At 46.5% G+C, this 12,238-nt stretch overlaps 1 protein-coding gene across 3 annotated transcripts in view; it reads left to right on the top strand.

Annotated features, from left to right (window-relative positions):
• Positions 1 to 12,238, top strand: part of INPP5D (inositol polyphosphate-5-phosphatase D) — a 53,697-nt gene that overhangs the window by 12,082 nt on the left and 29,377 nt on the right. The gene's annotated exons all lie outside the window — the stretch shown is intronic.

The raw sequence follows: 12,238 nt of genomic DNA, 5'->3' as shown, positions 1-12,238 counted from the left end.
TAAACTTTTTTTTTTGCTTGGAGCCAAACTATCTGCCCAGCTTCAGGGCTTGGCAATTTCCATGGGACACCCCGTTGTAAGAAGGAGTCACAGAAAGCTGCCTTCTTCTCGCACTGTGAAAGAAACTGTATTATGGTATGGAAAACATTAGCATTCTTAAAGTTCCTGCCTCTCTTTTTCTTTCCACTTCACCTTCCCGCGCTGTCCTGGCTGCCTGACTCCTCGATAGAAAGAAGCAGTTTGCATGCGTCTTCCTGCATTTTGCTCCCTGAGTAAATGCGGGAGACGGTCATTTTGCAGTTCTAGGGCGAGATGGTCCTTTCTAGGAGCACTGCTCATGTTTGTGCTGCAACTCACCATTGCTGCAGGGGATTTTTTTAGAATTATTTATATTTACCATTTGTTGCAAAGGGAGGGCCTGTTTTTGCTGACTTCAGTGAAAATGATGGATGCCCTGGAAGCGCTGTTTTGTATCAAGTGATCATCTAGCTTTTTTTTTTTTCCTTTCCTGGTGATTTTTTTTCTGGTCTGATACGAGGCTGTGTGCAACAGGAAACAAATGGTGCTATGTGAGCAATCAGAGAGCAGGCCAGCAGCTGTGACTCACTCTATCAACTGACACTGTAAAGCTGTAGGTTACCAGGGTACTTGCCTCACTGGCTCCCAGAAGGTAGAAGAGCCAATAAATACCACGTCTGGGGTTTCCTGCTGGAAGCCTCCCTCTCCAGCCCACCTTTACAAACACGTTCTGGGTAAAACAGCTAGATTTGTACACTGTTAGCGTGGGGATTGGCAGAATGTGTTGGAAAGACCAGAGCCCTCTGTGTGGGGTCGGGCAGGAGGTACCACGAGAGAGCTGCCTGTTCGCGTCAGCCCACCGGCAGGATTGTCCCCGCCTCTGGGGGAAACGTGCTCTGGTTTCTGGTTTTGAGTCCTGCAGGGTGGAGCTCAGCACGGGAGCCTCATCCGGCGCGGTAACCTGCGCCGGGCGCGCAGGCGTGGGCTGCCCTCCTGCTGCCGTCAGCCGTAAGGGTGTGAGCGTAGGTGGGTCGTGGGCTCCTGGTGTCGCTGCCGCTGTCGCCTGTGGGGGGGTGCCTGGCTTTTAATCCTCATTTGCCGTGCTGCTGTAACACCTGGGGCCAAGACCGGGTTGGCATAGTACAAATTTTGTGGTTTGCCTTGACGTTTGATGACCCATCTACATCTGATCATAAACCAGCTACTTGGAAGTAGCGCTTGAGCTCTGGTTTCAGAGGGAGCTACTGAGAAGCCGCTGATGCTGATGCCTTCACAGTGTTGCGAGGATGGGGCCCCACACTGTGGGGACTCAAATTCATGTCAAAACCTCAGGGTCTCCCTTGGGAGATACAAAACATCACTTGCAGGTTGCATAAAGACTGTAAGACGCCTCTAGTCCGCTTGCAGCCAAGAGAGGACACGCGCTGTTGGCCTCCCTTGGTGTTGAACAGCAAGAGGAGACCAAGTGTCCTCACCGCAGAGGAGATAGCTTTACTATTTACTGTTGGGGCTGGGCCGTACCAGCTGGTGGCCACCCAGGGCACGCCAGCATCCTCGGGGGACGATCAGCACCTGTATTGCTGCAGGGATGGGGAGGGGAAAGGAAGTTTTGCTCAAAGGACGAGGACACGGGGGCTTGGAGGGAGCATTTCTGTAGGGAGCAGAGAGGAAGGTCACCAAGGGGGATGGAGAGAGCCAGGAGGAGCAGCCCCGTGTTAAGGGAAAACTGAGGGGTGCCCACAAAATTCTGGAGCTGGGGAGCCCTTTGCTTAAGTGTCAAGGGCTCGTCAGTGCGCAGTCACAGCACGCCGTGGGAATGTGGGATTTTGTGGTCCAGACAACAGTAAACTTGAAAACAATTTTATTACTAGAAATGGAACTGATTTCAGAACAGTGTCTTGAAACATGGTTAGGGAAGCACATTTCTAGCACTCTCAAATATAAAATGAAATCATATTAAGCTTCATTTTATTACTGTAGATAGCAGCTATTCCAATTTGAAGTTTTTTCAATATGATTTAATGGTGTTTTAAATCAATTTGTAAAGCTCTTGACACTCTTTATATGCAGGACTGAAATTAATTTGCAGTCAGGGCTGAGCAGACGCCATGTATTTTATGTTTCTGTAATCTATTCAAATCTGTTTATACAAGGAAAATGTTCTTTCCGCTGTTGCATCTGAGGTAGGAATAAACACCATACATTTCACAGGTTTTAAAAAACTGAAAGCAGCAGCATTTAATGATAGAACACTAGGCATTTCCTGAAACATGCACATTCCTGCCACTGAATCTCTCAGTATACAAAATTCTTCATACAAACAATCCATATCCAGCTTTTGTCTAGTTTCAACCCTTCCAGAATGCTGCCAGTTTCCTGAAAATATCAAAAAAGGGTTTGGAGAAGATGGCGTAATTCAGGTTAAAATGATTTTTTTGCAAGCATCAGAAAAGTCAGGTATTTGAAGTTAATGCATACCAGAAAATGCAGTCTTTTCCCATTTTATCTGGATGTTTTTAGATAAAATTTAACTTTGTTTAATGCCAAAAATGTCATCATTTTTTGTTACAGTTTGCCCTCCAAAAAAATGTGTTATGTCATCAGCTACATACACAAGAGCAGATTGTTCTAATTTAAAGCTGTCCCTTAAAAAAAAAAATCTTAACAGATTTTGAAAGTAATGTAAATAATCTGTTACTCGAAAGCTTTCATCACCCTTAAACAACAGCAAATTGCAAACGGGCAGTCATCACTGAACGTACGGAAGTAACTTAGCTGCAAGAGCTGCAAAATATTTTATTTTAATAGTTAAATAATGTTCTAGTTTTATAATCTTCGCAGATACAGGGCTGCTAGGCGCTCATCCCGTTCACGATTATTGTTGCAGAAGTTGTAAGTGTTTCACCTTTTTAGGCTCGCGAAAGGCTCCGGCCGCCCGCCACCGCTTCCCGGCAGCTCCTTGCACCCGGCGGGCGCGTGAGCCGCCGCGGAGGCTCCGGCGCGGGGACGGGCCGCGCGGAGCAGCAGAGGCGCGTTGGGCAGCGCTGCCGGCCCCCGGCCCGGCCCGGCCCGGCCCGGCCCGCGGGGATCTCCGTCCCAAATCAGCTGGGTCTTCTAAAGGAAGAGGGTGGTAACCTCTGTAATGGGGGGGGGGAGTTTGTTTGGGTTTTTTTGCAGATTTTTCACGTCAGGAATTTGTGCGTGCCCCATACTGCGGGACACATCTCGACATCTCCAGGGCTAACAGAACGAAAAGTGTCCTGTAATTCTAAAACTCGCCTGACAGAGGAGGAAAAATAGTCGCAAACTTACACGACTTGCGTTATTGGCAGCAAATATTCTCATTTTTCATTGATTTGATGGATCTTAGCTTTAACGTTATCAGGCTCCTAGTTACAGTTTGAAGCATTTGATTGTTTTATCCCGTTTGTATTTTCAAAGAATTCCGATGAAGTTTCATAACCGACTTTCAAGTCCTCAGGGAGACGGCAGATTATTCCCCTTGCAGCTGGGTGGTAATTTGAAACGTTTCATTGCTTCTGTGCTTTGAGGCATGATGGGTCGCAGAGCAAAATACTCATTTTCGGGCAAGTCTGGAGTTGTTTTCTCAATGCAAGAGAAGCTAATGTATTGCTGGTGATACATGAGGCTTTTGTCCTTCCCCAGTAGATCAGGTAAGACAGGGACAAGTCTTGGAAAAAAAAATGCTATTGAATTTGCTCCGTAAATTGTAGTTTTCCCTGCCTTTCTTTTTAAAGAAGAAATATTTTGGGTTCGGTTCTGAGCAGCTCTGCGAGAGTGGCTGAAAAGGTGACGGATGCCCTTTCGCTTCTGCAGCAGTATCTTGATCTGCTGATGAACTGTATCGTCGCAGGGTCTCTCCCCGCCAGGCGGCCGCAGCTCATGCGGCTCATAGGTGACGCTTAGACCCCACTTTGATCCTGATCGCTTGATCTGCTCTGAAACTGTAGAGAGCTGGACCTGTAGACCCTGGATGCTGCAGCTTGCTACCAGTATTCAACCCTTGAAAGATGAGCAGATGTAATCGCCTTTAAAGAACAGCACGTTCGTTGTCCTTGTTTTCGGTAAACTGCTCTCCGATTCACCTTTTGGTTACTGGGGTTATTTCTGCTTAAAGCTTTTTAAAGAAACATAGAATCCTTTAGTTTTCAGGCTGCTGCATGAACGGAAAGTACACAGGACATGATACTGAGGGACAGACTGGTTTGGGGAAATGAAAGAGCCATTAGCAAAGCCAGCGCAGAGCCAAGCATTGCAAAGTCCCTCGGAGATAGGGAAGGCCCAGCACAGCTTTCGGCTGCTCCCCGGTCTTTTCCCTGCTGCCCAGTTTCTCTGGTCTTCAAGCATTCGTCTCAACGTGCAAGATCCGATAAGGTTCTCCATCTCAATTTTTCTCTGAGGAGCTCACTCCTAGTTGCATCCGAGGGCTCTAAATTTTTGCAATCTTTTAAAAGATAACAAGAGCCAGCTAAGCTGAGCAAACCCTATGGGCCAAGGACCACAACGCGCGCTGCAGCCTGGGGTTGCTCTGTGTTAGCAGGCTGTCGAGCCCGAATTAAAATTTCCAGATAACTCTGGATTAGTCCTCGTGCTCTGAAATGTGATAGGGACATAGTGACCTATCTTGTTGAAAGGTCTTGCTCCGTATTAAGTGCTTGTTGTGATCAAACAGGCCAGAAGCTCCATGCAGCAAGCCCTGCCTGTTCACAGAGTCGCTAGGGAGCTTTTCCAGAGGTTTGCCTTCGTTGCACACCACATCCCTGCACAGGCAAAACCAGAAACCCGGGGTTGCCTCCTGTTTTAGAAGGCAAAGTTTCAGACTAAAAGCCACATCCACTATTTCTGTTTCAGAGGGTGCAGTTCAGGGGAGAATACTGAAAGGAGAGGGTTTGAAGGATTGATTTTGTTCCTTTTCAGCTTTGTGTTTAGTTTTGTTAAATGATGATGTTTTTTCTGGGTTCTGCAGCTGTTCCATTAGCCCGTACAGCCCTTTCTGCAAAGGTTTAACTGGTTAAGGAAGGCTGAGTCTTACTCATGCAATAAATGAATGAAATACGAGATGGTCCCTTGAAATAAAGTACAGTTGGTCACCTAGAATGCCGTAAAAATAGAAAACATTTGCTGAAGCTTGAAGATTAAGGAATTTTGCAGCTTAAAGACAGGAAATTGTAACACTAAGGTTCTCACCCTTATCTGTGCATTCCTGTATGGTTTTTAGTTATGCAATCCCAGAGTTGTGCAGTGTATTTGAACGTGGTGAATGCAGCTGTTTTACATGCACAATCTGCCTGTGTTACTTCCTTCAGCAGTATATCGTCAGCAAATATGACTTCATTAATGTTATATTTTCTGTTTTCTGCTGGATATTTCACATAATTACTTTTCCCATGTATGGGATCCATTCAGCACAGAAGACGGGTAGGGAAAACAGGGAGATGATTATGGATCTTTCACCTTCTGCCTGCACAGGTTAAAGGACACCCCCAGAAATGTAGCACAGGAGTGTTACATGTGCTCTCTTTGCCTTGCGAGCTCTTAAGGACCCAATTTTCAAGTTTCTCTCAGTAACCACTACAAATAGATACTTTCTGAATAAATGAAAATGGATTTTTTTTCATTTGACCCCAAGAGCTGAAGCTTTAAAGTGGAAAACCAAAAAGCCCAGGACTTGCGATAAAATTACAGAAGTCGCCAGAAGTAGTGTGCTCCAAAACTTTTGCTTAAATTCTACCCACACGCTACAGAAGTGCTAAAAAAAAATGCATCAGTTCCCCGTGGCTTTGCAGTCCTTGCTCATTCATCATCAACTCATTTGACTTGCAGCCTGCAGCTAAATTTAGCACTAGTCCCTCCTGTTCTGCCATGGAACCACACTGCTGGTTGCTTGCTGTTGCTATAAATCCTATTTATTATAAGACAGAAATACTGAGAGGCTTGGTTGTTCAGTAGGTTTCTGTTGGTGCTGTGAGTTGGATCATAATATGTTGCATGGTTGAAACATTTTGATGGCTAGAGTTTGAATGCTTTATTTAGCATGGAGGACTACCTCAAGTAAATGGTGTTGGCACTTTTCTGTAAATATTTGTTGTTCTTACTCACTTGTATCTACCAGTATTAGTTACATGTTTAGCAGTTAACGTACTTCTGTGGGACTTGTGGAGTGCTGGAGCAGCCTAGGGTCCTTAAATAGGATTTGAGCACATTATGTTTGGGACTTTTGTCTATATTTTGTGGGGGAGAACACCAGTTCAGAAGACTTCCATAGGTCCTTTACCTTCCAGATCTTCTAACAGCCGCTTTTCTTTAAGATGCAAAGTTTTTACAGGGAACTTAAGATGATAATTTGGGAGTCAGCTATACTCTACTGAAACTCCTATGAATGTTACTTCTCTTCAACAGACTGTTTTAATTTGCAAGTGTCCCAGTTCTGCCATGGGAGCACTTCCTACCTGTGAACATGGCCAGTCTCCAGGCTGGCAGAACGAAGCCAAGGTGGGATCACGCAGAGGGAAAGTCTTGTGGGGACAGAAGGGGCAGATCTGGCAGTCAGGCTCTTTTTAAGCTTAACTCAAATTGGGTTCACATTCCGTATCTAGACAGTGTTGAGCATTTGAGATTAAACACGAATAAAATGTTTTGTCTTCCCCAAGGTCTTCTCTGTGGAATTGCAGGTAGGAAAAAATGAGATGGCTGTTTTGGCAAAAATTGGGTCAGGACAGACTTCAGATTTGAATCTAGATTTATCCTGTGTCAGGCAATTTGGAGGTGAACTCAAGATTTGCCCTCCTGCCCCATTAGCAATGGAGGCAAAAATGCTTACTTGTACCCGGTTGACCTGTTTCCAGTAATTGGATCCGTATTTCATGCATATATTTCAGGCAAGCAAAAAGGGTGCTGAACTTGAACAAATATTCTGCACATACCAGTATGAAAAAGAGCAAAAATTTTTTAGCTTTCTCAGTTTTTTATACGTATAATAAAAAAGGAATTGTGATGCAGTGGCAGTCATTCCTGTACAGTGGCTCTTAGGTCAGTATTATGCATAAGGAAAGAGAACTTGCGGTAGAGGCAATATGTAACCATGTCCTTCAGTTACTTTTTAGGAACAGAGGGACTTTTATAGGCTTGACAACATGGTAATTTTCTTCATTTTTTTCATCTGTCTTTTAACTTAGTTTTTTGTTTGGGATGTCTGATTCTTACCCAGGAACCCAAGCTAGAAATAATGCATACTTAGTTGTTACTAAATTGCTGTTCCTTGTTTCCTTCTATCAGTAACCTCTTTCCAAAAAGTCTCTGATTTCCACGCTTTTCACCCAGTGTCTTAAATGTAAAAGGCCGCTATAGCAAAAGTGAAGTGAATAAACAAACCGGAGCATCAGGGCCAAACCGTATTTGCAGAAAGGGACAAGAGCAGCCTCCGTCGTCCCCGTCTCTGAAGAGACGGACGCGTTCATTTTCGGTTCTCTCTGATTCACAGCCATGCTGTGAAATGTGCCTTTCTCCCCAAGACTTGTATGATTTTTTCTGGACGGGGAGGCGCTGCTCCAGCTGCCCGCAGATGCCTCCCGTTGCCTCTTGCCCTGTGCTCGGTCCCGCCGCCGGGCTGCCCTCGCTCGTCGCTACCCACCGCCCACCCCAGCCCGCTCCAGCTTTCTGCCCCTTCCCAAAGGCCATCCCCACCCTGCGGTCAGGGGATTCCCGTCTTCGCCAGCCACCCCGTTGCGCTTCTCCCTTCGTGCCCCCCGCTGAGCTCCCGTTCTTCCTGGCGTTCAGAGCAGCCTACGTTTCTGGGCGGCTCCTATTTTGGGAAGTGGCTGTTTCTCCCAGCTGCGATTCCTGTGTGCCATGCCATTCCTGCGAAACACTCCTGAAATTGCATAGCACGAGACTGGGTCTAAAAATAAGACGTGTTTTCGAACAAAACAAAACTGAAAGCCAACCAGGTTGCTTGAAAATGCTTTGCAAATCATTGATTTGCATTGCTTTGCAAATTTCTGGGCTATTAGGCTCAGCTCTTTAGTGAGATAGAAAAGCTTGCCTAAATGAGAGCTGAAAGGAGATTTAAAAAATGCCACCTAGATTTCCTCGCTAGCAGACAGTCTTCAAGACTAGTTTGTTCCAAACCAGGAAACCTTAGAAGATTTTTTTCAAATCTAAAAGTAAAAAAGTTCCTGCGAGTATTTTGCACCAAATGAGAAGTGCCCTGATTTTCAGCCTGTATGTATGTCAGCGGGTACTGCAAGAATTTTGTAACTTTGCAAACCTATTGGCTGCTGCTGAAATACCTAACTAAGGATTTCAGTACCTGGTTTAAGGCACTGTGGTTCGAACAGATTGGCCTTAGGCAATATAACCAGATGACCAGTTTCCTAGTTCCTCCTTGCGCCTTGCTCAGGAAAGGAAAACACTTCCTCTTCCTTCTGAGGGCCCCAGACTTCCTGTGCCATCTATTTATACAACTGCTGTAATGAACCCCAAGTTAACCACTTCCTTGCCTGGCTTAGGTTGGGCTTTGCAGCTTTGTAATCTGTTTTCACTCTAAGTGTTTATAGCCCACCTGCAAGTTTCCTTGAAGGTGTATTCAGAGCTGCTCCTCAGCAAACCCTTATCTGGAGAACCCTTGTCGAGGGCTTTTGGTGGCCAAATGAAATTGCCTGGGACTAATGAAGGAGAAGATACTTGGCTGCTGTGGCATTTTGCCTGGTAGCATTTTCACACCAGCTATAAAGGAAGAGTAGCTCACTGGCCATAGTAAAACGTGTCAAAAAGTTTGGGTAGATAAATTTGGAAAATGGATCTCAAGATTTAGCCAAAGACTGATAACTGAAGACGTTAGTAATGGTCGTTTTCCCAAAACGGAGAACCCAGAAGCCTGCTTGGTGTGATCACAGGAACAAGTTGTAGCTCGTTGTTTTAAACCGTTGTGCTGTTAATTTAGAGAAGGTGGAAGGGAATCGGGGTCTGGAAGGGCCTGCAGGACTGAGGGCAGTTTCTGGGGGATAGGAGACACCAGGACACACTGTGGGAAAGCAGCTTTCCAGCCAAAAAGGCTGGAGTCAGAACGCAGGTGGAAAACATAGGTGGAAGGTCTGAGAGCCCATGAAGGGGCCGGGCTCGTGGTGTAAAGCAAGGTGTTGTTCAGCTTTACCAGCCTTCTTCAAGGACGTAGCAAGGTCTGGACAAAGTGGAAGCAGGCAGGGCTGATGGAGGCATCCTGCAGTCACGGAGCGACGTGGCTGCAAGACGCCTGGAAGATTTCTGAGCCCGGCATCTGCCTGGCGCGTGGGCAGAGGCAGGATCAGGAGCTCTCAAGCCGGCCGCAGCGGGCGCTGGGTGGTCCACGCTTGGGTGCCCCGTTGCAGGGACTCGGCAGCCTCTGCACAGCCTGCTGTAGGCTTTCGCTGCCTCTGTGTTGGGCAGGTTTTCTTGAGATCTAATCTAAATCTCCACAGCTGCAAAGCAAGCCAACCACGTCTTCTGTCCTGGTGGGACTTGCGGCACGGCTGGTTGCCGTCTTCTTTGTAAGAGGATTAAAATCATAGGGCCACCATGTGTCCTCTCCAGGCTGTCCCTTTGCTAGACTGTTCCTGTCCTTTTCTTTCATGCTTTCTTTATAGATCGTGTTTTCCAACTTTTCTACCACTCTTGGCATCTTTCTTGGGACTCCAGTATTTTTGTATCATCCTTAAAAAGTGATGCCCCAGACTGGAGGCAGCAGTCCAGATAGGGCCTCCAGCATCAAGTGCAGAGAAACAGTTTCCTCCTGGGTCTCATGTGACATTCCCATTAACAGGTCCTAGAAAGACGTAGACTTTTTCTGCTGCAGTTTCTCACTGTAAAATTGCTCTGCCATCTGTGATCTGCTCTCACCTTGGCTTCCTTCACACAATGCTTTTCTTTTATGGCTTGTTCCCTATACGGTATTTGTTCATTCACTTCTTCCTTCCCACGCGCTATGGCTGGTTGCCGTCAGCAGAAAGGTGAGGGGCCGCCTGCTCGCGGCCGCCGTGCCGTGCTCCCGCTCGCTCGCCTTGCCCAGCTCCAGGCCTGCTCCCCATCCCCAAAACAGCGCCGGCTGCTCTGAAGTTAAGGCTTCGCTTTGCTTTGTTCCCATCATCCTGCGTCTCGAGGAGGTTATTCAGAGCACGCTGCTGGTCGTGTGCCCAGTAACCCTGATAGATCCGATGCTGATATTTTCTTGTCCACCAGTGCTTTTCCTTCCTAACCCATGAACCTTTCCCTCAAGTGCAAGTGTAAGGAAAACATATGTCCTGGCTACATGCTGCTTTCCTCGCTCCCTGGCAGTGCAGACTGTTTAACTAGCCTCCAGGTAGGTCCATCTGGAAACTTGGGCACTAGGTACAAGGTGAAGGACAGAGCCAGGTTTTGTGCATCAAGGTGATGCCACGCGGGCATCATCCCTGTGCCGCGTGGCTTCGGCGGCATGCGAGTAGTGCTTTGGGGTTCGGACGGGTGCTACGCTCGGGTCCTCCGCACCAGGGCAGCAGAGCCGGACCGTGGGCTTCACTGCCTTCCTGAAGTGCAGCGCAAGGAATTAGAGGAAGGAGGCCTGTTACAGAATGTTTCTTCTTCTGGTTGCCACAGAGACCAGGACGGTTTCAGAGACTGAACTATCCTTGTCAGCAAAAAGTGCTAATTCAGCCTTTCCTCCCACTTATGCCAAGGCTGTGCTTGGCCTGAAAAGAGCTGTGCAGGGCAATCTGTTTTCCTTCAGGCGCCCCGAAAGAGCAGGAGCTCAGAGGAGGAACAAGGTTGAGAAATGGTGTTGGGCCAGGAGGGCTGCTGTGCTGGAGCGGGAATTGCAAAAACCTGAGATTTCAGAGCAGAGAAGCTGTGGGAAGGGTTAACAGGGAGCCACGGAAGCAAATGGCCAAACTCTTCCAGCTCAACACGATGACTTCAGGACCACTTTCTTGTTCCAGACTGGATCCCCTGCCTTAACAGTTAGCATCAAAAAGCAGAAGTGTCTGGAAGGGCTAGACAGTATTGGCATTCATTGGTGTAAATTAGAAGTCGTTTTGATCATGCTGCGTTTCTGCTGCTGTGATGGAGAGCAGAATCTGGCCTGCATTTGTTGCGTTCTTGTGATATTTTGACCAGCAATGTCTTAATGCTGAATGTGACATTTTCCACTGTACCAGAATAATAAATCTTGATAAATGCAGGAACACCTGGGAGACGGAAAAGCAGGCTCTACAGGCGAGCTGTGAGAAACACCATGCACATTTGGCATGGAAATGTTTCTTACTGTGCCTTTAAAAACACATAGGTATACTTAAAAAAAGAAAGGTATTCTAACAGCAAACCTGAGATCACTGAAGACTTCAAACATGGTTCGGTATTCAAAGCGTCATCCTCATTCTTGGCCTGAGGTTTTATTTTCTAAGAAAAATTAAAAAGAGATCTTGCTGATGCAGGGACATTTACCTGCATTCTGCTCACTATGGCTTATGCCAGCGTTACTCCTGTTTAATCTCTTGTTTTGCCTTTTAAACAAGAGGTCACAGATCATAAGAGATCAGTCAAATGCAAACAGGCAGGTAAATAAGCTTGTTCATTTTTGCATTAAAATTTCATATATGTTAATGTTTACAGCCAATCATTGCAATTCAAAAAGAAGAGAAAATATCCTGCCTGCCTTTAGTCAGAGGCAGAATGTCCAAAGTCTGGCTGTGTAACAAGTTATTTCAAGTTGCAGGCAAAGTTTTAATAACTAAACAGTAAACATCTCCTGCGTAAAATCTAGCTTCGAGCGTATAAAATTGTGCGCGTCAAGCCTGCTAGCAGTGTGAGCTGCTGGTCCTTATGAGCACCCACTGTTGCTATATCCCTAGATATAAATAGTTCCTAGTACTTCTCTTTTAAGCCAGTAAAAAGCCATCTTGTGGGACTGGAATACATCTAATCTGCACAGTTCTTCCCTGCTCCTTGAGGACATTTTACTGCATGCATAGATGGGGCCTTCTTGGGTTGGTTTCTTTGGGAAAACCCATCATCAAGAAAGCGTGCATCCTGCCAGGAAGAGCACACCCTGAGAATGGTGGTCAGAGCTGCTTTTGCCTGTTGCCATTGCCTTGGGTTTGGATAATACAGTTTTGGAGGCAATGCACAGCTCTTTCCTTTGCGCTTAGGAGGGCTGTCAGGCTGTGCAGAGCCACGACAAATCATTTCTCTG

The sequence above is a fragment of the Rhea americana genome, unplaced genomic scaffold, assembly GCF_003343005.1.
Source record: "Rhea americana isolate MKP2758 unplaced genomic scaffold, rheAme1 scaffold_426, whole genome shotgun sequence".
NCBI classification, from domain to species: Eukaryota; Metazoa; Chordata; class Aves; order Rheiformes; family Rheidae; genus Rhea; species Rhea americana.
This window is presented reverse-complemented; position numbering and strand designations above follow the sequence as displayed.